Below are 25,109 nucleotides of genomic sequence, written 5' to 3' on the forward strand. Positions count from 1 at the left end.
CCAAAATGAGCTTGTAATCTGGCTTCTGCAACTTTGAACATGAAAAATCCAATGAGGAGAAGAAAAGCAAAGCCAAAGAGTCCATCCCAAAATCCGACAAACAAGCAAAATGAACAAAAAACATTGAATTCAATTCTTTCTGATTTTAGAAACTGCATTAAAGAAGGGGTGCACCGGTCCTGGAGATACTGCAATACCAGGTCAATGCGTGGAGTGGACAGAGCAAGCTCTTTTTCCATCTCCCTGTTCTAAAAATCCATTTAATATATGGTCCCCAGATAGGGGACATATCAGATATTAAACTGATAAGAACAGATACTACACTTGATCTTAGCCAAAAGGCCGAGAAGCGATAACCAGAATTGGTTTCAAACTACGGAGCCACCCAAGGATCCTGAAAAGTCCATTTGTGGAGATGAGCTCCTGGACTCCCGTTAAGAAGACATGTTGTCAACCTCTAGATCCCTTACATGCCTGCACTTTTCGGCTTGCTGCTGCTGCAATCCACGCGTTTTAGATCTGCATAACTCCACCTCTTTAAACACAGCACCTTCACCCCCTGCTGTTCCCACCCGCCTCAACACCGTTGGAAGGGAGGAGAACCAATTAAGGCGGGGGGTGGGGTGGAACGAGCAGCTGTCTACCCTTAGCAGGAGGGCTCCTGATTACATACCTCTCCTGCTGCTGCTGCTGCTGGCTGTCCAGCAGCAGACTGAAGGTGGCTGCTGCTGTGCACAGGTATATAAAGGCTCAGAGCCTATTATGACACGCGCAGCCAGCGTTCCATTGCCACATTCCATCTACTGCAGGCAGGATACCTGGCTGGCTGAATGTCGCTGAGAAGCTCACAGAGACCGCCATAAGCAACAGTTTAACAGAATGCCACAGACTAATCAACCAAACTTTTTGGGTTGGGTTCTCTTTTATAGTCTGCAGGCATTAAATGAAAGAAGTCAGTGTTCCAGCAGAAGGAGACAACGTTTCAGAAAAGGCATTGTAGCAAACCAAAAAAGAAATTTTAAGCGCAGCAGAGTAACCAGCGCACATACCTGTTAGCTCAGGTGAGTTTAAAAGGCTGCTGTTGATAACAAGGGCATTTGCTAAATAGATGGTGTGTGTGCAACAATATACTGAAAGGTCAATTATATTGTGCAGCTTATCTCACCACCTGTAGTTATTTAGGTGAAAGCTCCAAAATGCTTGCCTAATATGTCTGTTTATCCAAAAGGAAGTAAAAAGGGAGAGCTAGAAAGATAGCATTGCATCACATTACATGGCAATGCAATGCACAGTTGCTGAAGTTGAACCAAAATGAGCTTGTAATCTGGCTTCTGCAACTTTGAACATGAAAAATCCAATGAGGAGAAGAAAAGCAAAGCCAAAGAGTCCATCCCAAAATCCGACAAACAAGCAAAATGAACAAAAAACATTGAATTCAATTCTTTCTGATTTTAGAAACTGCATTAAAGAAGGGGTGCACCGGTCCTGGAGATACTGCAATACCAGGTCAATGCGTGGAGTGGACAGAGCAAGCTCTTTTTCCATCTCCCTGTTCTAAAAATCCATTTAATATATGGTCCCCAGATAGGGGACGTATCAGATATTAAACTGATAAGAACAGATACTACACTTGATCTTAGCCAAAAGGCCGAGAAGCGATAACCAGAATTGGTTTCAAACTACGGAGCCACCCAAGGATCCTGAAAAGTCCATTTGTGGAGATGAGCTCCTGGACTCCCGTTAAGAAGACATGTTGTCAACCTCTAGATCCCTTACATGCCTGCACTTTTCGGCTTGCTGCTGCTGCAATCCACGCGTTTTAGATCTGCATAACTCCACCTCTTTAAACACAGCACCTTCACCCCCTGCTGTTCCCACCCGCCTCAACACCGTTGGAAGGGAGGAGAACCAATTAAGGCGGGGGGTGGGGTGGAACGAGCAGCTGTCTACCCTTAGCAGGAGGGCTCCTGATTACATACCTCTCCTGCTGCTGCTGCTGCTGGCTGTCCAGCAGCAGACTGAAGGTGGCTGCTGCTGTGCACAGGTATATAAAGGCTCAGAGCCTATTATGACACGCGCAGCCAGCGTTCCATTGCCACATTCCATCTACTGCAGGCAGGATACCTGGCTGGCTGAATGTCGCTGAGAAGCTCACAGAGACCGCCATAAGCAACAGTTTAACAGAATGCCACAGACTAATCAACCAAACTTTTTGGGTTGGGTTCTCTTTTATAGTCTGCAGGCATTAAATGAAAGAAGTCAGTGTTCCAGCAGAAGGAGACAACGTTTCAGAAAAGGCATTGTAGCAAACCAAAAAAGAAATTTTAAGCGCAGCAGAGTAACCAGCGCACATACCTGTTAGCTCAGGTGAGTTTAAAAGGCTGCTGTTGATAACAAGGGCATTTGCTAAATAGATGGTGTGTGTGCAACAATATACTGAAAGGTCAATTATATTGTGCAGCTTATCTCACCACCTGTAGTTATTTAGGTGAAAGCTCCAAAATGCTTGCCTAATATGTCTGTTTATCCAAAAGGAAGTAAAAAGGGAGAGCTAGAAAGATAGCATTGCATCACATTACATGGCAATGCAATGCACAGTTGCTGAAGTTGAACCAAAATGAGCTTGTAATCTGGCTTCTGCAACTTTGAACATGAAAAATCCAATGAGGAGAAGAAAAGCAAAGCCAAAGAGTCCATCCCAAAATCCGACAAACAAGCAAAATGAACAAAAAACATTGAATTCAATTCTTTCTGATTTTAGAAACTGCATTAAAGAAGGGGTGCACCGGTCCTGGAGATACTGCAATACCAGGTCAATGCGTGGAGTGGACAGAGTAAGCTCTTTTTCCATCTCCCTGTTCTAAAAATCCATTTAATATATGGTCCCCAGATAGGGGACATATCAGATATTAAACTGATAAGAACAGATACTACACTTGATCTTAGCCAAAAGGCCGAGAAGCGATAACCAGAATTGGTTTCAAACTACGGAGCCACCCAAGGATCAGGAAAAGTCCATTTGTGGAGATGAGCTCCTGGACTCCCGTTAAGAAGACATGTTGTCAACCTCTAGATCCCTTACATGCCTGCACTTTTCGGCTTGCTGCTGCTGCAATCCACGCGTTTTAGATCTGCATAACTCCACCTCTTTAAACACAGCACCTTCACCCCCTGCTGTTCCCACCCGCCTCAACACCGTTGGAAGGGAGGAGAACCAATTAAGGCGGGGGGTGGGGTGGAACGAGCAGCTGTCTACCCTTAGCAGGAGGGCTCCTGATTACATACCTCTCCTGCTGCTGCTGCTGCTGGCTGTCCAGCAGCAGACTGAAGGTGGCTGCTGCTGTGCACAGGTATATAAAGGCTCAGAGCCTATTATGACACGCGCAGCCAGCGTTCCATTGCCACATTCCATCTACTGCAGGCAGGATACCTGGCTGGCTGAATGTCGCTGAGAAGCTCACAGAGACCGCCATAAGCAACAGTTTAACAGAATGCCACAGACTAATCAACCAAACTTTTTGGGTTGGGTTCTCTTTTATAGTCTGCAGGCATTAAATGAAAGAAGTCAGTGTTCCAGCAGAAGGAGACAACGTTTCAGAAAAGGCATTGTAGCAAACCAAAAAAGAAATTTTAAGCGCAGCAGAGTAACCAGCGCACATACCTGTTAGCTCAGGTGAGTTTAAAAGGCTGCTGTTGATAACAAGGGCATTTGCTAAATAGATGGTGTGTGTGCAACAATATACTGAAAGGTCAATTATATTGTGCAGCTTATCTCACCACCTGTAGTTATTTAGGTGAAAGCTCCAAAATGCTTGCCTAATATGTCTGTTTATCCAAAAGGAAGTAAAAAGGGAGAGCTAGAAAGATAGCATTGCATCACATTACATGGCAATGCAATGCACAGTTGCTGAAGTTGAACCAAAATGAGCTTGTAATCTGGCTTCTGCAACTTTGAACATGAAAAATCCAATGAGGAGAAGAAAAGCAAAGCCAAAGAGTCCATCCCAAAATCCGACAAACAAGCAAAATGAACAAAAAACATTGAATTCAATTCTTTCTGATTTTAGAAACTGCATTAAAGAAGGGGTGCACCGGTCCTGGAGATACTGCAATACCAGGTCAATGCGTGGAGTGGACAGAGCAAGCTCTTTTTCCATCTCCCTGTTCTAAAAATCCATTTAATATATGGTCCCCAGATAGGGGACATATCAGATATTAAACTGATAAGAACAGATACTACACTTGATCTTAGCCAAAAGGCCGAGAAGCGATAACCAGAATTGGTTTCAAACTACGGAGCCACCCAAGGATCCTGAAAAGTCCATTTGTGGAGATGAGCTCCTGGACTCCCGTTAAGAAGACATGTTGTCAACCTCTAGATCCCTTACATGCCTGCACTTTTCGGCTTGCTGCTGCTGCAATCCACGCGTTTTAGATCTGCATAACTCCACCTCTTTAAACACAGCACCTTCACCCCCTGCTGTTCCCACCCGCCTCAACACCGTTGGAAGGGAGGAGAACCAATTAAGGCGGGGGGTGGGGTGGAACGAGCAGCTGTCTACCCTTAGCAGGAGGGCTCCTGATTACATACCTCTCCTGCTGCTGCTGCTGCTGGCTGTCCAGCAGCAGACTGAAGGTGGCTGCTGCTGTGCACAGGTATATAAAGGCTCAGAGCCTATTATGACACGCGCAGCCAGCGTTCCATTGCCACATTCCATCTACTGCAGGCAGGATACCTGGCTGGCTGAATGTCGCTGAGAAGCTCACAGAGACCGCCATAAGCAACAGTTTAACAGAATGCCACAGACTAATCAACCAAACTTTTTGGGTTGGGTTCTCTTTTATAGTCTGCAGGCATTAAATGAAAGAAGTCAGTGTTCCAGCAGAAGGAGACAACGTTTCAGAAAAGGCATTGTAGCAAACCAAAAAAGAAATTTTAAGCGCAGCAGAGTAACCAGCGCACATACCTGTTAGCTCAGGTGAGTTTAAAAGGCTGCTGTTGATAACAAGGGCATTTGCTAAATAGATGGTGTGTGTGCAACAATATACTGAAAGGTCAATTATATTGTGCAGCTTATCTCACCACCTGTAGTTATTTAGGTGAAAGCTCCAAAATGCTTGCCTAATATGTCTGTTTATCCAAAAGGAAGTAAAAAGGGAGAGCTAGAAAGATAGCATTGCATCACATTACATGGCAATGCAATGCACAGTTGCTGAAGTTGAACCAAAATGAGCTTGTAATCTGGCTTCTGCAACTTTGAACATGAAAAATCCAATGAGGAGAAGAAAAGCAAAGCCAAAGAGTCCATCCCAAAATCCGACAAACAAGCAAAATGAACAAAAAACATTGAATTCAATTCTTTCTGATTTTAGAAACTGCATTAAAGAAGGGGTGCACCGGTCCTGGAGATACTGCAATACCAGGTCAATGCGTGGAGTGGACAGAGCAAGCTCTTTTTCCATCTCCCTGTTCTAAAAATCCATTTAATATATGGTCCCCAGATAGGGGACGTATCAGATATTAAACTGATAAGAACAGATACTACACTTGATCTTAGCCAAAAGGCCGAGAAGCGATAACCAGAATTGGTTTCAAACTACGGAGCCACCCAAGGATCCTGAAAAGTCCATTTGTGGAGATGAGCTCCTGGACTCCCGTTAAGAAGACATGTTGTCAACCTCTAGATCCCTTACATGCCTGCACTTTTCGGCTTGCTGCTGCTGCAATCCACGCATTTTAGATCTGCATAACTCCACCTCTTTAAACACAGCACCTTCACCCCCTGCTGTTCCCACCCGCCTCAACACCGTTGGAAGGGAGGAGAACCAATTAAGGCGGGGGGTGGGGTGGAACGAGCAGCTGTCTACCCTTAGCAGGAGGGCTCCTGATTACATACCTCTCCTGCTGCTGCTGCTGCTGGCTGTCCAGCAGCAGACTGAAGGTGGCTGCTGCTGTGCACAGGTATATAAAGGCTCAGAGCCTATTATGACACGCGCAGCCAGCGTTCCATTGCCACATTCCATCTACTGCAGGCAGGATACCTGGCTGGCTGAATGTCGCTGAGAAGCTCACAGAGACCGCCATAAGCAACAGTTTAACAGAATGCCACAGACTAATCAACCAAACTTTTTGGGTTGGGTTCTCTTTTATAGTCTGCAGGCATTAAATGAAAGAAGTCAGTGTTCCAGCAGAAGGAGACAACGTTTCAGAAAAGGCATTGTAGCAAACCAAAAAAGAAATTTTAAGCGCAGCAGATTAACCAGCGCACATACCTGTTAGCTCAGGTGAGTTTAAAAGGCTGCTGTTGATAACAAGGGCATTTGCTAAATAGATGGTGTGTGTGCAACAATATACTGAAAGGTCAATTATATTGTGCAGCTTATCTCACCACCTGTAGTTATTTAGGTGAAAGCTCCAAAATGCTTGCCTAATATGTCTGTTTATCCAAAAGGAAGTAAAAAGGGAGAGCTAGAAAGATAGCATTGCATCACATTACATGGCAATGCAATGCACAGTTGCTGAAGTTGAACCAAAATGAGCTTGTAATCTGGCTTCTGCAACTTTGAACATGAAAAATCCAATGAGGAGAAGAAAAGCAAAGCCAAAGAGTCCATCCCAAAATCCGACAAACAAGCAAAATGAACAAAAAACATTGAATTCAATTCTTTCTGATTTTAGAAACTGCATTAAAGAAGGGGTGCACCGGTCCTGGAGATACTGCAATACCAGGTCAATGCGTGGAGTGGACAGAGCAAGCTCTTTTTCCATCTCCCTGTTCTAAAAATCCATTTAATATATGGTCCCCAGATAGGGGACGTATCAGATATTAAACTGATAAGAACAGATTTTTTTTTTTTTTTTTCCAAACACTCAGAAATTAAGTTTTATAATCTTAAATCATATATCACTAAACTCAAGATTTTAGTTCCATCATCGTGTTTAGATATTATATTTATATTTTTTCATTTTAATTAATATATATAAAGTTAAACATAACAATTCCTTTACAGTTTCAACAGTTTCCAAACAAATCACAACTGACATTACTTCACCCGGTTTCCCAAACTAAATATCCCCTTTTTCCCTTTTACTTTCCTCCCAACAAAACCCCTTAACTTCTTTTCTTCCTCCTCATGCTCTAACCGCATCTGTTCCCAATCATACTCTTCCTCATCATCTCTGAAAGTCACCACCTTCTCCAAAACTTTACCCTTTTCCTCTTTTACTTCTTTCTTTTCACCAGATACTTTCCTTGATCCACAATTTTCCTGTACCGTTACCTTTTTCTTCACCTTTAAACTTTCAACTTCTTTTCCCTGCTTATTCTCCTCTATAATTATCGCATCAACTTCCTTCTTCATTTTATCACCAATATCTTCCTTTTGTCCTCCAAAGTTCTTTTCAAAAGTTCCTTTGCTGCTTTCCATGTAACAATACCCAGAACTCCCGTTTACCATAATCCTCCCATTGTGCAAATTTTCTTCTCCTGTTGTCCACACCAAAAAACGTCTCTTTCCGTTCCAAATACCAACTTTGTTCCTGTATAATTTCTGAAACTTTACCATCTTACATTTAGATTCCAAAAAAACCATTATCTCCTCTATTTCCACAAACGGATTGTCCATGTAAATTATCACACTCTTCGGTTTCCCCATGAATGATGCACTTACTCCAATTTTCCCAGAATCCTCTTCACTCCAGCATTTGAAAAAATGAATGCACTTTTCCTCAGAAACTAGAGTCACATCACAAACTTTACCTTGCTTTATTTCTTGCATACAGTAGATATCCTTCTCCAAAACTTCATGTTTCCTCAAAATTTCCAGAATCCATTTTTCTTCCAAAAAAGTTTCTTCCGTCTCCCGTTTCACAAAAAAACGTAAGCATCTCTTCTTTTTCCAAAACTCCATCTCAACAATCCGTTTTCCTTCCGTTTTTCCTTTTAATCCTCCAAATGTTGCCACCACAGCTATGTGTGGCGACAGTTGCCCCCCACAGCTATGTGTGGTGACAAGGTGATCGCCTCTCGTTGCCCAGGGACTAATCCGACTCCCTAATAGCAGCAGGAGGGTTTAGCTCCACCGATGAGTGTAGCGATCCCCCCAGGCCAAGGAGCCGGGTACCCCAAGCACCTCCCAGTCAAGACCAAGGCAGCAACCGCTAGATCACTGCACTTGATCTTAGCCAAAAGGCCGAGAAGCGATAACCAGAATTGGTTTCAAACTACGGAGCCACCCAAGGATCCTGAAAAGTCCATTTGTGGAGATGAGCTCCTGGACTCCCGTTAAGAAGACATGTTGTCAACCTCTAGATCCCTTACATGCCTGCACTTTTCGGCTTGCTGCTGCTGCAATCCACGCGTTTTAGATCTGCATAACTCCACCTCTTTAAACACAGCACCTTCACCCCCTGCTGTTCCCACCCGCCTCAACACCGTTGGAAGGGAGGAGAACCAATTAAGGCGGGGGGTGGGGTGGAACGAGCAGCTGTCTACCCTTAGCAGGAGGGCTCCTGATTACATACCTCTCCTGCTGCTGCTGCTGCTGGCTGTCCAGCAGCAGACTGAAGGTGGCTGCTGCTGTGCACAGGTATATAAAGGCTCAGAGCCTATTATGACACGCGCAGCCAGCGTTCCATTGCCACATTCCATCTACTGCAGGCAGGATACCTGGCTGGCTGAATGTCGCTGAGAAGCTCACAGAGACCGCCATAAGCAACAGTTTAACAGAATGCCACAGACTAATCAACCAAACTTTTTGGGTTGGGTTCTCTTTTATAGTCTGCAGGCATTAAATGAAAGAAGTCAGTGTTCCAGCAGAAGGAGACAACGTTTCAGAAAAGGCATTGTAGCAAACCAAAAAAGAAATTTTAAGCGCAGCAGAGTAACCAGCGCACATACCTGTTAGCTCAGGTGAGTTTAAAAGGCTGCTGTTGATAACAAGGGCATTTGCTAAATAGATGGTGTGTGTGCAACAATATACTGAAAGGTCAATTATATTGTGCAGCTTATCTCACCACCTGTAGTTATTTAGGTGAAAGCTCCAAAATGCTTGCCTAATATGTCTGTTTATCCAAAAGGAAGTAAAAAGGGAGAGCTAGAAAGATAGCATTGCATCAGATTACATGGCAATGCAATGCACAGTTGCTGAAGTTGAACCAAAATGAGCTTGTAATCTGGCTTCTGCAACTTTGAACATGAAAAATCCAATGAGGAGAAGAAAAGCAAAGCCAAAGAGTCCATCCCAAAATCCGACAAACAAGCAAAATGAACAAAAAACATTGAATTCAATTCTTTCTGATTTTAGAAACTGCATTAAAGAAGGGGTGCACCGGTCCTGGAGATACTGCAATACCAGGTCAATGCGTGGAGTGGACAGAGCAAGCTCTTTTTCCATCTCCCTGTTCTAAAAATCCATTTAATATATGGTCCCCAGATAGGGGACGTATCAGATATTAAACTGATAAGAACAGATACTACACTTGATCTTAGCCAAAAGGCCGAGAAGCGATAACCAGAATTGGTTTCAAACTACGGAGCCACCCAAGGATCCTGAAAAGTCCATTTGTGGAGATGAGCTCCTGGACTCCCGTTAAGAAGACATGTTGTCAACCTCTAGATCCCTTACATGCCTGCACTTTTCGGCTTGCTGCTGCTGCAATCCACGCGTTTTAGATCTGCATAACTCCACCTCTTTAAACACAGCACCTTCACCCCCTGCTGTTCCCACCCGCCTCAACACCGTTGGAAGGGAGGAGAACCAATTAAGGCGGGGGGTGGGGTGGAACGAGCAGCTGTCTACCCTTAGCAGGAGGGCTCCTGATTACATACCTCTCCTGCTGCTGCTGCTGCTGGCTGTCCAGCAGCAGACTGAAGGTGGCTGCTGCTGTGCACAGGTATATAAAGGCTCAGAGCCTATTATGACACGCGCAGCCAGCGTTCCATTGCCACATTCCATCTACTGCAGGCAGGATACCTGGCTGGCTGAATGTCGCTGAGAAGCTCACAGAGACCGCCATAAGCAACAGTTTAACAGAATGCCACAGACTAATCAACCAAACTTTTTGGGTTGGGTTCTCTTTTATAGTCTGCAGGCATTAAATGAAAGAAGTCAGTGTTCCAGCAGAAGGAGACAACGTTTCAGAAAAGGCATTGTAGCAAACCAAAAAAGAAATTTTAAGAGCAGCAGAGTAACCAGCGCACATACCTGTTAGCTCAGGTGAGTTTAAAAGGCTGCTGTTGATAACAAGGGCATTTGCTAAATAGATGGTGTGTGTGCAACAATATACTGAAAGGTCAATTATATTGTGCAGCTTATCTCACCACCTGTAGTTATTTAGGTGAAAGCTCCAAAATGCTTGCCTAATATGTCTGTTTATCCAAAAGGAAGTAAAAAGGGAGAGCTAGAAAGATAGCATTGCATCACATTACATGGCAATGCAATGCACAGTTGCTGAAGTTGAACCAAAATGAGCTTGTAATCTGGCTTCTGCAACTTTGAACATGAAAAATCCAATGAGGAGAAGAAAAGCAAAGCCAAAGAGTCCATCCCAAAATCCGACAAACAAGCAAAATGAACAAAAAACATTGAATTCAATTCTTTCTGATTTTAGAAACTGCATTAAAGAAGGGGTGCACCGGTCCTGGAGATACTGCAATACCAGGTCAATGCGTGGAGTGGACAGAGCAAGCTCTTTTTCCATCTCCCTGTTCTAAAATCCATTTAATATATGGTCCCCAGATAGGGGACGTATCAGATATTAAACTGATAAGAACAGATACTACACTTGATCTTAGCCAAAAGGCCGAGAAGCGATAACCAGAATTGGTTTCAAACTACGGAGCCACCCAAGGATCCTGAAAAGTCCATTTGTGGAGATGAGCTCCTGGACTCCCGTTAAGAAGACATGTTGTCAACCTCTAGATCCCTTACATGCCTGCACTTTTCGGCTTGCTGCTGCTGCAATCCACGCGTTTTAGATCTGCATAACTCCACCTCTTTAAACACAGCACCTTCACCCCCTGCTGTTCCCACCCGCCTCAACACCGTTGGAAGGGAGGAGAACCAATTAAGGCGGGGGGTGGGGTGGAACGAGCAGCTGTTTACCCTTAGCAGGAGGGCTCCTGATTACATACCTCTCCTGCTGCTGCTGCTGCTGGCTGTCCAGCAGCAGACTGAAGGTGGCTGCTGCTGTGCACAGGTATATAAAGGCTCAGAGCCTATTATGACACGCGCAGCCAGCGTTCCATTGCCACATTCCATCTACTGCAGGCAGGATACCTGGCTGGCTGAATGTCGCTGAGAAGCTCACAGAGACCGCCATAAGCAACAGTTTAACAGAATGCCACAGACTAATCAACCAAACTTTTTGGGTTGGGTTCTCTTTTATAGTCTGCAGGCATTAAATGAAAGAAGTCAGTGTTCCAGCAGAAGGAGACAACGTTTCAGAAAAGGCATTGTAGCAAACCAAAAAAGAAATTTTAAGCGCAGCAGAGTAACCAGCGCACATACCTGTTAGCTCAGGTGAGTTTATAAGGCTGCTGTTGATAACAAGGGCATTTGCTAAATAGATGGTGTGTGTGCAACAATATACTGAAAGGTTAATTATATTGTGCAGCTTATCTCACCACCTGTAGTTATTTAGGTGAAAGCTCCAAAATGCTTGCCTAATATGTCTGTTTATCCAAAAGGAAGTAAAAAGGGAGAGCTAGATAGATAGCATTGCATCACATTACATGGCAATGCAATGCACAGTTGCTGAAGTTGAACCAAAATGAGCTTGTAATCTGGCTTCTGCAACTTTGAACATGAAAAATCCAATGAGGAGAAGAAAAGCAAAGCCAAAGAGTCCATCCCAAAATCCGACAAACAAGCAAAATGAACAAAAAACATTGAATTCAATTCTTTCTGATTTTAGAAACTGCATTAAAGAAGGGGTGCACCGGTCCTGGAGATACTGCAATACCAGGTCAATGCGTGGAGTGGACAGAGCAAGCTCTTTTTCCATCTCCCTGTTCTAAAAATCCATTTAATATATGGTCCCCAGATAGGGGACGTATCAGATATTAAACTGATAAGAACAGATACTACACTTGATCTTAGCCAAAAGGCCGAGAAGCGATAACCAGAATTGGTTTCAAACTACGGAGCCACCCAAGGATCCTGAAAAGTCCATTTGTGGAGATGAGCTCCTGGACTCCCGTTAAGAAGACATGTTGTCAACCTCTAGATCCCTTACATGCCTGCACTTTTCGGCTTGCTGCTGCTGCAATCCACGCGTTTTAGATCTGCATAACTCCACCTCTTTAAACACAGCACCTTCACCCCCTGCTGTTCCCACCCGCCTCAACACCGTTGGAAGGGAGGAGAACCAATTAAGGCGGGGGGTGGGGTGGAACGAGCAGCTGTCTACCCTTAGCAGGAGGGCTCCTGATTACATACCTCTCCTGCTGCTGCTGCTGCTGGCTGTCCAGCAGCAGACTGAAGGTGGCTGCTGCTGTGCACAGGTATATAAAGGCTCAGAGCCTATTATGACACGCGCAGCCAGCGTTCCATTGCCACATTCCATCTACTGCAGGCAGGATACCTGGCTGGCTGAATGTCGCTGAGAAGCTCACAGAGACCGCCATAAGCAACAGTTTAACAGAATGCCACAGACTAATCAACCAAACTTTTTGGGTTGGGTTCTCTTTTATAGTCTGCAGGCATTAAATGAAAGAAGTCAGTGTTCCAGCAGAAGGAGACAACGTTTCAGAAAAGGCATTGTAGCAAACCAAAAAAGAAATTTTAAGCGCAGCAGAGTAACCAGCGCACATACCTGTTAGCTCAGGTGAGTTTAAAAGGCTGCTGTTGATAACAAGGGCATTTGCTAAATAGATGGTGTGTGTGCAACAATATACTGAAAGGTCAATTATATTGTGCAGCTTATCTCACCACCTGTAGTTATTTAGGTGAAAGCTCCAAAATGCTTGCCTAATATGTCTGTTTATCCAAAAGGAAGTAAAAAGGGAGAGCTAGAAAGATAGCATTGCATCACATTACATGGCAATGCAATGCACAGTTGCTGAAGTTGAACCAAATTGAGCTTGTAATCTGGCTTCTGCAACTTTGAACATGAAAAATCCAATGAGGAGAAGAAAAGCAAAGCCAAAGAGTCCATCCCAAAATCCGACAAACAAGCAAAATGAACAAAAAACATTGAATTCAATTCTTTCTGATTTTAGAAACTGCATTAAAGAAGGGGTGCACCGGTCCTGGAGATACTGCAATACCAGGTCAATGCGTGGAGTGGACAGAGCAAGCTCTTTTTCCATCTCCCTGTTCTAAAAATCCATTTAATATATGGTCCCCAGATAGGGGACGTATCAGATATTAAACTGATAAGAACAGATACTACACTTGATCTTAGCCAAAAGGCCGAGAAGCGATAACCAGAATTGGTTTCAAACTACGGAGCCACCCAAGGATCCTGAAAAGTCCATTTGTGGAGATGAGCTCCTGGACTCCCGTTAAGAAGACATGTTGTCAACCTCTAGATCCCTTACATGCCTGCACTTTTCGGCTTGCTGCTGCTGCAATCCACGCGTTTTAGATCTGCATAACTCCACCTCTTTAAACACAGCACCTTCACCCCCTGCTGTTCCCACCCGCCTCAACACCGTTGGAAGGGAGGAGAACCAATTAAGGCGGGGGGTGGGGTGGAACGAGCAGCTGTCTACCCTTAGCAGGAGGGCTCCTGATTACATACCTCTCCTGCTGCTGCTGCTGCTGGCTGTCCAGCAGCAGACTGAAGGTGGCTGCTGCTGTGCACAGGTATATAAAGGCTCAGAGCCTATTATGACACGCGCAGCCAGCGTTCCATTGCCACATTCCATCTACTGCAGGCAGGATACCTGGCTGGCTGAATGTCGCTGAGAAGCTCACAGAGACCGCCATAAGCAACAGTTTAACAGAATGCCACAGACTAATCAACCAAACTTTTTGGGTTGGGTTCTCTTTTATAGTCTGCAGGCATTAAATGAAAGAAGTCAGTGTTCCAGCAGAAGGAGACAACGTTTCAGAAAAGGCATTGTAGCAAACCAAAAAAGAAATTTTAAGCGCAGCAGAGTAACCAGCGCACATACCTGTTAGCTCAGGTGAGTTTAAAAGGCTGCTGTTGATAACAAGGGCATTTGCTAAATAGATGGTGTGTGTGCAACAATATACTGAAAGGTCAATTATATTGTGCAGCTTATCTCACCACCTGTAGTTATTTAGGTGAAAGCTCCAAAATGCTTGCCTAATATGTCTGTTTATCCAAAAGGAAGTAAAAAGGGAGAGCTAGAAAGATAGCATTGCATCACATTACATGGCAATGCAATGCACAGTTGCTGAAGTTGAACCAAAATGAGCTTGTAATCTGGCTTCTGCAACTTTGAACATGAAAAATCCAATGAGGAGAAGAAAAGCAAAGCCAAAGAGTCCATCCCAAAATCCGACAAACAAGCAAAATGAACAAAAAACATTGAATTCAATTCTTTCTGATTTTAGAAACTGCATTAAAGAAGGGGTGCACCGGTCCTGGAGATACTGCAATACCAGGTCAATGCGTGGAGTGGACAGAGCAAGCTCTTTTTCCATCTCCCTGTTCTAAAAATCCATTTAATATATGGTCCCCAGATAGGGGACGTATCAGATATTAAACTGATAAGAACAGATACTACACTTGATCTTAGCCAAAAGGCCGAGAAGCGATAACCAGAATTGGTTTCAAACTACGGAGCCACCCAAGGATCCTGAAAAGTCCATTTGTGGAGATGAGCTCCTGGACTCCCGTTAAGAAGACATGTTGTCAACCTCTAGATCCCTTACATGCCTGCACTTTTCGGCTTGCTGCTGCTGCAATCCACGCGTTTTAGATCTGCATAACTCCACCTCTTTAAACACAGCACCTTCACCCCCTGCTGTTCCCACCCGCCTCAACACCGTTGGAAGGGAGGAGAACCAATTAAGGCGGGGGGTGGGGTGGAACGAGCAGCTGTCTACCCTTAGCAGGAGGGCTCCTGATTACATACCTCTCCTGCTGCTGCTGCTGCTGGCTGTCCAGCAGCAGACTGAAGGTGGCTGCTGCTGTGCACAGGTATATAAAGGCTCAGAGCCTATTATGACACGCGCAGCCAGCGTTCCATTGCCACATTCCATCTACTGCAGGCAGGATACCTGGCTGGCTGAATGTCGCTGAGAAGCTCACAGAGACCGCCATAAGCAACAGTTTAACAGAATGCCACAGACTAATCAACCAAACATTTTGGGTTGGGTTCTCTTTTATAGTCTGCAGGCATTAAATGAAAGAAGTCAGTGTTCCAGCAGAAGGAGACAACGTTTCAGAAAAGGCATTGTAGCAAACCAAAAAAGAAATTTTAAGCGCAGCAGAGTAACCAGCGCACATACCTGTTAGCTCAGGTGAGTTTAAAAGGCTGCTGTTGATAACAAGGGCATTTGCTAAATAGATGGTGTGTGTGCAACAATATACTGAAAGGTCAATTATATTGTGCAGCTTATCTCACCACCTGTAGTTATTTAGGTGAAAGCTCCAAAATGCTTGCCTAATATGTCTGTTTATCCAAAAGGAAGTAAAAAGGGAGAGCTAGAAAGATAGCATTGCATCACATTACATGGCAATGCAATGCACAGTTGCTGAAGTTGAACCAAAATGAGCTTGTAATCTGGCTTCTGCAACTTTGAACATGAAAAATCCAATGAGGAGAAGAAAAGCAAAGCCAAAGAGTCCATCCCAAAATCCGACAAACAAGCAAAATGAACAAAAAACATTGAATTCAATTCTTTCTGATTTTAGAAACTGCATTAAAGAAGGGGTGCACCGGTCCTGGAGATACTGCAATACCAGGTCAATGCGTGGAGTGGACAGAGCAAGCTCTTTTTCCATCTCCCTGTTCTAAAAATCCATTTAATATATGGTCCCCAGATAGGGGACGTATCAGATATTAAACTGATAAGAACAGATACTACACTTGATCTTAGCCAAAAGGCCGAGAAGCGATAACCAGAATTGGTTTCAAACTACGGAGCCACCCAAGGATCCTGAAAAGTCCATTTGTGGAGATGAGCTCCTGGACTCCCGTTAAGAAGACATGTTGTCAACCTCTAGATCCCTTACATGCCTGCACTTTTCGGCTTGCTGCTGCTGCAATCCACGCGTTTTAGATCTGCATAACTCCACCTCTTTAAACACAGCACCTTCACCCCCTGCTGTTCCCACCCGCCTCAACACCGTTGGAAGGGAGGAGAACCAATTAAGGCGGGGGGTGGGGTGGAACGAGCAGCTGTCTACCCTTAGCAGGAGGGCTCCTGATTACATACCTCTCCTGCTGCTGCTGCTGCTGGCTGTCCAGCAGCAGACTGAAGGTGGCTGCTGCTGTGCACAGGTATATAAAGGCTCAGAGCCTATTATGACACGCGCAGCCAGCGTTCCATTGCCACATTCCATCTACTGCAGGCAGGATACCTGGCTGGCTGAATGTCGCTGAGAAGCTCACAGAGACCGCCATAAGCAACAGTTTAACAGAATGCCACAGACTAATCAACCAAACTTTTTGGGTTGGGTTCTCTTTTATAGTCTGCAGGCATTAAATGAAAGAAGTCAGTGTTCCAGCAGAAGGAGACAACGTTTCAGAAAAGGCATTGTAGCAAACCAAAAAAGAAATTTTAAGCGCAGCAGAGTAACCAGCGCACATACCTGTTAGCTCAGGTGAGTTTAAAAGGCTGCTGTTGATAACAAGGGCATTTGCTAAATAGATGGTGTGTGTGCAACAATATACTGAAAGGTCAATTATATTGTGCAGCTTATCTCACCACCTGTAGTTATTTAGGTGAAAGCTCCAAAATGCTTGCCTAATATGTCTGTTTATCCAAAAGGAAGTAAAAAGGGAGAGCTAGAAAGATAGCATTGCATCACATTACATGGCAATGCAATGCACAGTTGCTGAAGTTGAACCAAAATGAGCTTGTAATCTGGCTTCTGCAACTTTGAACATGAAAAATCCAATGAGGAGAAGAAAAGCAAAGCCAAAGAGTCCATCCCAAAATCCGACAAACAAGCAAAATGAACAAAAAACATTGAATTCAATTCTTTCTGATTTTAGAAACTGCATTAAAGAAGGGGTGCACCGGTCCTGGAGATACTGCAATACCAGGTCAATGCGTGGAGTGGACAGAGCAAGCTCTTTTTCCATCTCCCTGTTCTAAAAATCCATTTAATATATGGTCCCCAGATAGGGGACGTATCAGATATTAAACTGATAAGAACAGATACTACACTTGATCTTAGCCAAAAGGCCGAGAAGCGATAACCAGAATTGGTTTCAAACTACGGAGCCACCCAAGGATCCTGAAAAGTCCATTTGTGGAGATGAGCTCCTGGACTCCCGTTAAGAAGACATGTTGTCAACCTCTAGATCCCTTACATGCCTGCACTTTTCGGCTTGCTGCTGATGCAATCCACGCGTTTTAGATCTGCATAACTCCACCTCTTTAAACACAGCACCTTCACCCCCTGCTGTTCCCACCCGCCTCAACACCGTTGGAAGGGAGGAGAACCAATTAAGGCGGGGGGTGGGGTGGAACGAGCAGCTGTCTACCCTTAGCAGGAGGGCTCCTGATTACATACCTCTCCTGCTGCTGCTGCTGCTGGCTGTCCAGCAGCAGACTGAAGGTGGCTGCTGCTGTGCACAGGTATATAAAGGCTCAGAGCCTATTATGACACGCGCAGCCAGCGTTCCATTGCCACATTCCATCTACTGCAGGCAGGATACCTGGCTGGCTGAATGTCGCTGAGAAGCTCACAGAGACCGCCATAAGCAACAGTTTAACAGAATGCCACAGACTAATCAACCAAACTTTTTGGGTTGGGTTCTCTTTTATAGTCTGCAGGCATTAAATGAAAGAAGTCAGTGTTCCAGCAGAAGGAGACAACGTTTCAGAAAAGGCATTGTAGCAAACCAAAAAAGAAATTTTAAGCGCAGCAGAGTAACCAGCGCACATACCTGTTAGCTCAGGTGAGTTTAAAAGGCTGCTGTTGATAACAAGGGCATTTGCTAAATAGATGGTGTGTGTGCAACAATATACTGAAAGGTCAATTATATTGTGCAGCTTATCTCACCACCTGTAGTTATTTAGGTGAAAGCTCCAAAATGCTTGCCTAATATGTCTGTTTATCCAAAAGGAAGTAAAAAGGGAGAGCTAGAAAGATAGCATTGCATCACATTACATGGCAATGCAATGCACAGTTGCTGAAGTTGAACCAAAATGAGCTTGTAATCTGGCTTCTGCAACTTTGAACATGAAAAATCCAATGAGGAGAAGAAAAGCAAAGCCAAAGAGTCCATCCCAAAATCCGACAAACAAGCAAAATGAACAAAAAACATTGAATTCAATTCTTTCTGATTTTAGAAACTGCATTAAAGAAGGGGTGCACCGGTCCTGGAGATACTGCAATACCAGGTCAATGCGTGGAGTGGACAGAGCAAGCTCTTTTTCCATCTCCCTGTTCTAAAAATCCATTTAATATATGGTCCCCAGATAGGGGACGTATCAGATATTAAACTGATAAGAACAGATTTTTTTTTTTTTTTTTTTTTCTTTTTTTTTTTTTTAGCCCGAATTCGTGTACAAAACCCGAGTGCGCTTAAAAAAGTGACAAGTGCCACAAAAAAAGTGCACTAGGATGCTGGTCTTCTTGAAACCCTCTCCAAAAGGAGAAGGGTCCCCCAAACCATTCCCCGTCCCTCCGAGCCAAAAGGCCACAGCGAGGAACAGGGACAAAAAGCCACCTCCAGCCGAAGCCAGAGGCGACCCAATCTTACCCCCAGCACCTGCCCGAGTTCTCACCCGAGCAAGGCACTGGGAGCCAAAGACTGTGCTCCCCTCCCGGAAGAGGGGAGCCAACAACGCTCTCCTCCCGAAAGAGGAGAGCCAGGGGGGTTCAGGGGGGAGCGGAACCTGATGGCCACACACTCCCCCCCTAGACCTGCCAAGAGAGGAACCCGTAAGGGAACCGCATCCCGACAAAATCCTAGTAGGACGTGACACACGTGAATAAGTGGACACACAGTGACAAAGAAATTAAATAAATAGTGAAGGTTTCACAGTATAATACTGCCCGGACCTTCGACCGGGAATTGAAAAATTCCCCATCCTAAGGCCAGAAGGCCCGGAATAAGGGTGTGTGCGAAGAAAGAAAATTTGAAGTGCTTGTGCAAATGTGCCATAAACTCAAGTGGGGTTCCCAATCCCAGTGAGTTAAGGCACCCCAGGGTCACCACTCCTGGGGCACTTCACACTTCGGGCTTTCGATCTTCCCCGGCCCAATGGCGTCGATCCTGGGGGGCCATGCTTTCCACCAGATGACTATATTAGCCACCTGGCGTACTAACAAGCGCCTAAACCCCAGTGTGCATAATGTATCAATCTACTAGGGCGGCCAACATCCAAAACCGCCTTTTCAAAAGATACTACACTTGATCTTAGCCAAAAGGCCGAGAAGCGATAACCAGAATTGGTTTCAAACTACGGAGCCACCCAAGGATCCTGAAAAGTCCATTTGTGGAGATGAGCTCCTGGACTCCCGTTAAGAAGACATGTTGTCAACCTCTAGATCCCTTACATGCCTGCACTTTTCGGCTTGCTGCTGCTGCAATCCACGCGTTTTAGATCTGCATAACTCCACCTCTTTAAACACAGCACCTTCACCCCCTGCTGTTCCCACCCGCCTCAACACCGTTGGAAGGGAGGAGAACCAATTAAGGCGGGGGGTGGGGTGGAACGAGCAGCTGTCTACCCTTAGCAGGAGGGCTCCTGATTACATACCTCTCCTGCTGCTGCTGCTGGCTGTCCAGCAGCAGACTGAAGGTGGCTGCTGCTGTGCACAGGTATATAAAGGCTCAGAGCCTATTATGACACGCGCAGCCAGCGTTCCATTGCCACATTCCATCTACTGCAGGCAGGATACCTGGCTGGCTGAATGTCGCTGAGAAGCTCACAGAGACCGCCATAAGCAACAGTTTAACAGAATGCCACAGACTAATCAACCAAACTTTTTGGGTTGGGTTCTCTTTTATAGTCTGCAGGCATTAAATGAAAGAAGTCAGTGTTCCAGCAGAAGGAGACAACGTTTCAGAAAAGGCATTGTAGCAAACCAAAAAAGAAATTTTAAGCGCAGCAGAGTAACCAGCGCACATACCTGTTAGCTCAGGTGAGTTTAAAAGGCTGCTGTTGATAACAAGGGCATTTGCTAAATAGATGGTGTGTGTGCAACAATATACTGAAAGGTCAATTATATTGTGCAGCTTATCTCACCACCTGTAGTTATTTAGGTGAAAGCTCCAAAATGCTTGCCTAATATGTCTGTTTATCCAAAAGGAAGTAAAAAGGGAGAGCTAGAAAGATAGCATTGCATCACATTACATGGCAATGCAATGCACAGTTGCTGAAGTTGAACCAAAATGAGCTTGTAATCTGGCTTCTGCAACTTTGAACATGAAAAATCCAATGAGGAGAAGAAAAGCAAAGCCAAAGAGTCCATCCCAAAATCCGACAAACAAGCAAAATGAACAAAAAACATTGAATTCAATTCTTTCTGATTTTAGAAACTGCATTAAAGAAGGGGTGCACCGGTCCTGGAGATACTGCAATACCAGGTCAATGCGTGGAGTGGACAGAGCAAGCTCTTTTTCCATCTCCCTGTTCTAAAAATCCATTTAATATATGGTCCCCAGATAGGGGACGTATCAGATATTAAACTGATAAGAACAGATACTACACTTGATCTTAGCCAAAAGGCCGAGAAGCGATAACCAGAATTGGTTTCAAACTACGGAGCCACCCAAGGATCCTGAAAAGTCCATTTGTGGAGATGAGCTCCTGGACTCCCGTTAAGAAGACATGTTGTCAACCTCTAGATCCCTTACATGCCTGCACTTTTCGGCTTGCTGCTGCTGCAATCCACGCGTTTTAGATCTGCATAACTCCACCTCTTTAAACACAGCACCTTCACCCCCTGCTGTTCCCACCCGCCTCAACACCGTTGGAAGGGAGGAGAACCAATTAAGGCGGGGGGTGGGGTGGAACGAGCAGCTGTCTACCCTTAGCAGGAGGGCTCCTGATTACATACCTCTCCTGCTGCTGCTGCTGCTGGCTGTCCAGCAGCAGACTGAAGGTGGCTGCTGCTGTGCACAGGTATATAAAGGCTCAGAGCCTATTATGACACGCGCAGCCAGCGTTCCATTGCCACATTCCATCTACTGCAGGCAGGATACCTGGCTGGCTGAATGTCGCTGAGAAGCTCACAGAGACCGCCATAAGCAACAGTTTAACAGAATGCCACAGACTAATCAACCAAACTTTTTGGGTTGGGTTCTCTTTTATAGTCTGCAGGCATTAAATGAAAGAAGTCAGTGTTCCAGCAGAAGGAGACAACGTTTCAGAAAAGGCATTGTAGCAAACCAAAAAAGAAATTTTAAGCGCAGCAGAGTAACCAGCGCACATACCTGTTAGCTCAGGTGAGTTTAAAAGGCTGCTGTTGATAACAAGGGCATTTGCTAAATAGATGGTGTGTGTGCAACAATATACTGAAAGGTCAATTATATTGTGCAGCTTATCTCACCACCTGTAGTTATTTAGGTGAAAGCTCCAAAATGCTTGCCTAATATGTCTGTTTATCCAAAAGGAAGTAAAAAGGGAGAGCTAGAAAGATAGCATTGCATCACATTACATGGCAATGCAATGCACAGTTGCTGAAGTTGAACCAAAATGAGCTTGTAATCTGGCTTCTGCAACTTTGAACATGAAAAATCCAATGAGGAGAAGAAAAGCAAAGCCAAAGAGTCCATCCCAAAATCCGACAAACAAGCAAAATGAACAAAAAACATTGAATTCAATTCTTTCTGATTTTAGAAACTGCATTAAAGAAGGGGTGCACCGGTCCTGGAGATACTGCAATACCAGGTCAATGCGTGGAGTGGACAGAGCAAGCTCTTTTTCCATCTCCCTGTTCTAAAAATCCATTTAATATATGGTCCCCAGATAGGGGACGTATCAGATATTAAACTGATAAGAACAGATACTACACTTGATCTTAGCCAAAAGGCCGAGAAGCGATAACCAGAATTGGTTTCAAACTACGGAGCCACCCAAGGATCCTGAAAAGTCCATTTGTGGAGATGAGCTCCTGGACTCCCGTTAAGAAGACATGTTGTCAACCTCTAGATCCCTTACATGCCTGCACTTTTCGGCTTGCTGCTGCTGCAATCCACGCGTTTTAGATCTGCATAACTCCACCTCTTTAAACACAGCACCTTCACCCCCTGCTGTTCCCACCCGCCTCAACACCGTTGGAAGGGAGGAGAACCAATTAAGGCGGGGGGTGGGGTGGAACGAGCAGCTGTCTACCCTTAGCAGGAGGGCTCCTGATTACATACCTCTCCTGCTGCTGCTGCTGCTGGCTGTCCAGCAGCAGACTGAAGGTGGCTGCTGCTGTGCACAGGTATATAAAGGCTCAGAGCCTATTATGACACGCGCAGCCAGCGTTCCATTGCCACATTCCATCTACTGCAGGCAGGATACCTGGCTGGCTGAATGTCGCTGAGAAGCTCACAGAGACCGCCATAAGCAACAGTTTAACAGAATGCCACAGACTAATCAACCAAACTTTTTGGGTTGGGTTCTCTTTTATAGTCTGCAGGCATTAAATGAAAGAAGTCAGTGTTCCAGCAGAAGGAGACAACGTTTCAGAAAAGGCATTGTAGCAAACCAAAAAAGAAATTTTAAGCGCAGCAGAGTAACCAGCGCACATACCTGTTAGCTCAGGTGAGTTTAAAAGGCTGCTGTTGATAACAAGGGCATTTGCTAAATAGATGGTGTGTGTGCAACAATATACTGAAAGGTCAATTATATTGTGCAGCTTATCTCACCACCTGTAGTTATTTAGGTGAAAGCTCCAAAATGCTTGCCTAATATGTCTGTTTATCCAAAAGGAAGTAAAAAGGGAGAGCTAGAAAGATAGCATTGCATCACATTACATGGCAATGCAATGCACAGTTGCTGAAGTTGAACCAAAATGAGCTTGTAATCTGGCTTCTGCAACTTTGAACATGAAAAATCCAATGAGGAGAAGAAAAGCAAAGCCAAAGAGTCCATCCCAAAATCCGACAAACAAGCAAAATGAACAAAAAACATTGAATTCAATTCTTTCTGATTTTAGAAACTGCATTAAAGAAGGGGTGCACCGGTCCTGGAGATACTGCAATACCAGGTCAATGCGTGGAGTGGACAGAGCAAGCTCTTTTTCCATCTCCCTGTTCTAAAAATCCATTTAATATATGGTCCCCAGATAGGGGACGTATCAGATATTAAACTGATAAGAACAGATCCGTTTTCAAACAAGCTTTATTTAAATCAGACATACATCATAAATTACAAACAAATCACAAAGACTTGAATAAAATATGACATAAAACAAATACAAGGTCAGATTTAAAAAGCGCATAAAAGCATAAAAAGCATAAAACACAGTTTTGCATATAATTTGCATAAATAAATACATATGTCAAATGCAAACACCATAGCTTTTTAACTTTATCTTTTTACAATCAGGTAGTATGAAAACTTTTCACAAAGAACATATCCGATACAATATTTGAAACAAATCACAAATACTGGAATAAAATATGACATAAAACTAATACAGAGTCAGAATTAAAATGCACTTAAAAGCATAAAAAGCATAAAACACAGTTTTGCATATAATTTACATAAATAAATACATATTCCAAATTTGCAAACACCATAGCTTTTTTGCTTCATTGATTCCCATCTTTTTACAATCTCTCAGGTAGTATGTAAACATTTCACAAAGAGCAAGCCCAATACAATCTTTGACAGGAATAAATTCACGTTTAAACAATAATATATTGCGCACTTTCCATAAAGCTTCTTTTAAACAGTTTATTATAAGCCATGCGACTCGTGCTTGTTTCATGGTTGGGCATTTAATTATCCCATATATTATAATGTCACAATTAAGGGTTTGTATACCACATATCCATTTTAGGAGGGTGCCCACCGTCTGCCATAGCTCTTGTGCGTAGGGGCAATCCCACAGTAAATGAAACACTGACTCGTTTGGGGCGCATCTTTCTCTGGGACATCTAGCACTAGCCACCAGCCCCCTATGATGCTGAAAAGCTCTCGTAGGGAGACATTGGTGAACAACCTGCCAAGCTAAATCCTTTTGTGAGTTGCTAAGTGCAGGACAGGCCACGTTGTTCCACACCAGGCGGCACCTGGAGATGGAAAAATTAGACACATCCTCCATCTCCTCATGTCCCTTACAAATAACTGTTAACTTACGTTGATCAAATAAAAGCTGACGATCAACTTGGGTCAGATCATATTCTGAAATGACCTTCTCCAAGATCTTGTAATGCTTAGGGGGAGATAAGAGAAAAGGACAATTAACAGTCATACTGAAGTTCAACTTTCGGAAAAGAAACCCAGTTGTATATCTAAGAAAACAAGAGAAAGCCCCAACATTATTCAAGCTTTTGCAACAAAATACAAAAAACTTGATAAATAAAAACAATTTTAAATCAGGGAACCCTTTACCCCCATTTTTCTTGCTTTTACATACCACCTCCCTCCTCAATTTCTCCATTTTGGATCCCCACAGAAAATAAAACATGGGCTTCATAAGTCTTTTAAGATACAGAGAATTAGGGGGAAAAACCATAGCGGCATACAAAATGATAGGAAGCAAAACCATTTTAATTACAAGAATCTTGCCCTCCATTGTTAGTTTTCGAGTTTGCCATAAAGAGATCTTCTGATTTAATTTATTCAAAACCAAATCCCAGTTTTCAATACCATCATTAGCAGGATTAAACAAGACACCCAGGATCTTGATTCCTACTGTTTGTGTGGGAACCCTAGGCGGATCTGACTCCCATTGACCCATAATCATACAGTCACATTTATTTATATTCAACTTAAACCCAGACCCAGCACTAAAAATTTCAGTAATTAGAATTGCTCTGTTAATAGATGCTGAGCTAGTGCCA

The 25,109-nt window shown here is 44.1% G+C and overlaps 15 non-coding genes and 3 pseudogenes across 15 annotated transcripts; all 18 read right to left on the reverse strand.

The window, feature by feature from the left end:
• Nucleotides 1-163: 163 nt before the first annotated feature.
• On the reverse strand, nucleotides 164-354 carry LOC141223293 (U2 spliceosomal RNA). Its single transcript, XR_012290925.1, has one exon. It is a non-coding gene; the product is annotated as a U2 spliceosomal RNA (small nuclear RNA).
• A 1,115-nt stretch (nucleotides 355-1,469) lies between these two features.
• Nucleotides 1,470-1,660, reverse strand: LOC141223192 (U2 spliceosomal RNA). The gene has a single exon (XR_012290830.1). It is a non-coding gene; the product is annotated as a U2 spliceosomal RNA (small nuclear RNA).
• Nucleotides 1,661-2,775: 1,115 nt separating this feature from the next.
• LOC141223415 (U2 spliceosomal RNA) lies at nucleotides 2,776-2,966 on the reverse strand. Its single transcript, XR_012291043.1, has one exon. It is a non-coding gene; the product is annotated as a U2 spliceosomal RNA (small nuclear RNA).
• Nucleotides 2,967-4,081: 1,115 nt separating this feature from the next.
• Nucleotides 4,082-4,272, reverse strand: LOC141223408 (U2 spliceosomal RNA). Its single transcript, XR_012291036.1, has one exon. It is a non-coding gene; the product is annotated as a U2 spliceosomal RNA (small nuclear RNA).
• A 1,115-nt stretch (nucleotides 4,273-5,387) lies between these two features.
• LOC141223194 (U2 spliceosomal RNA) lies at nucleotides 5,388-5,578 on the reverse strand. The gene has a single exon (XR_012290832.1). It is a non-coding gene; the product is annotated as a U2 spliceosomal RNA (small nuclear RNA).
• Nucleotides 5,579-6,693: 1,115 nt separating this feature from the next.
• Nucleotides 6,694-6,884, reverse strand: LOC141223487 (U2 spliceosomal RNA). Its single transcript, XR_012291102.1, has one exon. It is a non-coding gene; the product is annotated as a U2 spliceosomal RNA (small nuclear RNA).
• Nucleotides 6,885-9,320: 2,436 nt separating this feature from the next.
• On the reverse strand, nucleotides 9,321-9,511 carry LOC141223195 (U2 spliceosomal RNA). Its single transcript, XR_012290833.1, has one exon. It is a non-coding gene; the product is annotated as a U2 spliceosomal RNA (small nuclear RNA).
• Nucleotides 9,512-10,626: 1,115 nt separating this feature from the next.
• Nucleotides 10,627-10,816, reverse strand: LOC141223416 (U2 spliceosomal RNA). The gene has a single exon (XR_012291044.1). It is a non-coding gene; the product is annotated as a U2 spliceosomal RNA (small nuclear RNA).
• Nucleotides 10,817-11,931: 1,115 nt separating this feature from the next.
• On the reverse strand, nucleotides 11,932-12,122 carry LOC141223196 (U2 spliceosomal RNA). Its single transcript, XR_012290834.1, has one exon. It is a non-coding gene; the product is annotated as a U2 spliceosomal RNA (small nuclear RNA).
• Nucleotides 12,123-13,237: 1,115 nt separating this feature from the next.
• On the reverse strand, nucleotides 13,238-13,428 carry LOC141223197 (U2 spliceosomal RNA). The gene has a single exon (XR_012290835.1). It is a non-coding gene; the product is annotated as a U2 spliceosomal RNA (small nuclear RNA).
• Nucleotides 13,429-14,543: 1,115 nt separating this feature from the next.
• LOC141223198 (U2 spliceosomal RNA) lies at nucleotides 14,544-14,734 on the reverse strand. The gene has a single exon (XR_012290836.1). It is a non-coding gene; the product is annotated as a U2 spliceosomal RNA (small nuclear RNA).
• A 1,115-nt stretch (nucleotides 14,735-15,849) lies between these two features.
• LOC141223200 (U2 spliceosomal RNA) lies at nucleotides 15,850-16,040 on the reverse strand. Its single transcript, XR_012290837.1, has one exon. It is a non-coding gene; the product is annotated as a U2 spliceosomal RNA (small nuclear RNA).
• A 1,115-nt stretch (nucleotides 16,041-17,155) lies between these two features.
• LOC141223201 (U2 spliceosomal RNA) lies at nucleotides 17,156-17,346 on the reverse strand. The gene has a single exon (XR_012290838.1). It is a non-coding gene; the product is annotated as a U2 spliceosomal RNA (small nuclear RNA).
• A 1,115-nt stretch (nucleotides 17,347-18,461) lies between these two features.
• Nucleotides 18,462-18,692, reverse strand: LOC141223509 (U2 spliceosomal RNA; annotated as a pseudogene).
• Nucleotides 18,693-19,452: 760 nt separating this feature from the next.
• On the reverse strand, nucleotides 19,453-19,544 carry LOC141223533 (U2 spliceosomal RNA; annotated as a pseudogene).
• A 1,112-nt stretch (nucleotides 19,545-20,656) lies between these two features.
• LOC141223202 (U2 spliceosomal RNA) lies at nucleotides 20,657-20,847 on the reverse strand. The gene has a single exon (XR_012290839.1). It is a non-coding gene; the product is annotated as a U2 spliceosomal RNA (small nuclear RNA).
• A 1,115-nt stretch (nucleotides 20,848-21,962) lies between these two features.
• On the reverse strand, nucleotides 21,963-22,153 carry LOC141223203 (U2 spliceosomal RNA). The gene has a single exon (XR_012290840.1). It is a non-coding gene; the product is annotated as a U2 spliceosomal RNA (small nuclear RNA).
• Nucleotides 22,154-23,268: 1,115 nt separating this feature from the next.
• LOC141223488 (U2 spliceosomal RNA) lies at nucleotides 23,269-23,441 on the reverse strand (annotated as a pseudogene).
• Nucleotides 23,442-25,109: the final 1,668 nt, after the last annotated feature.

This window comes from Phyllobates terribilis, unplaced genomic scaffold, assembly GCF_046119375.1.
Source record: "Phyllobates terribilis strain yellow unplaced genomic scaffold, ASM4611937v1 Scaffold_376__1_contigs__length_1858288, whole genome shotgun sequence".
In the NCBI taxonomy this organism is placed as follows: Eukaryota; Metazoa; Chordata; class Amphibia; order Anura; family Dendrobatidae; genus Phyllobates; species Phyllobates terribilis.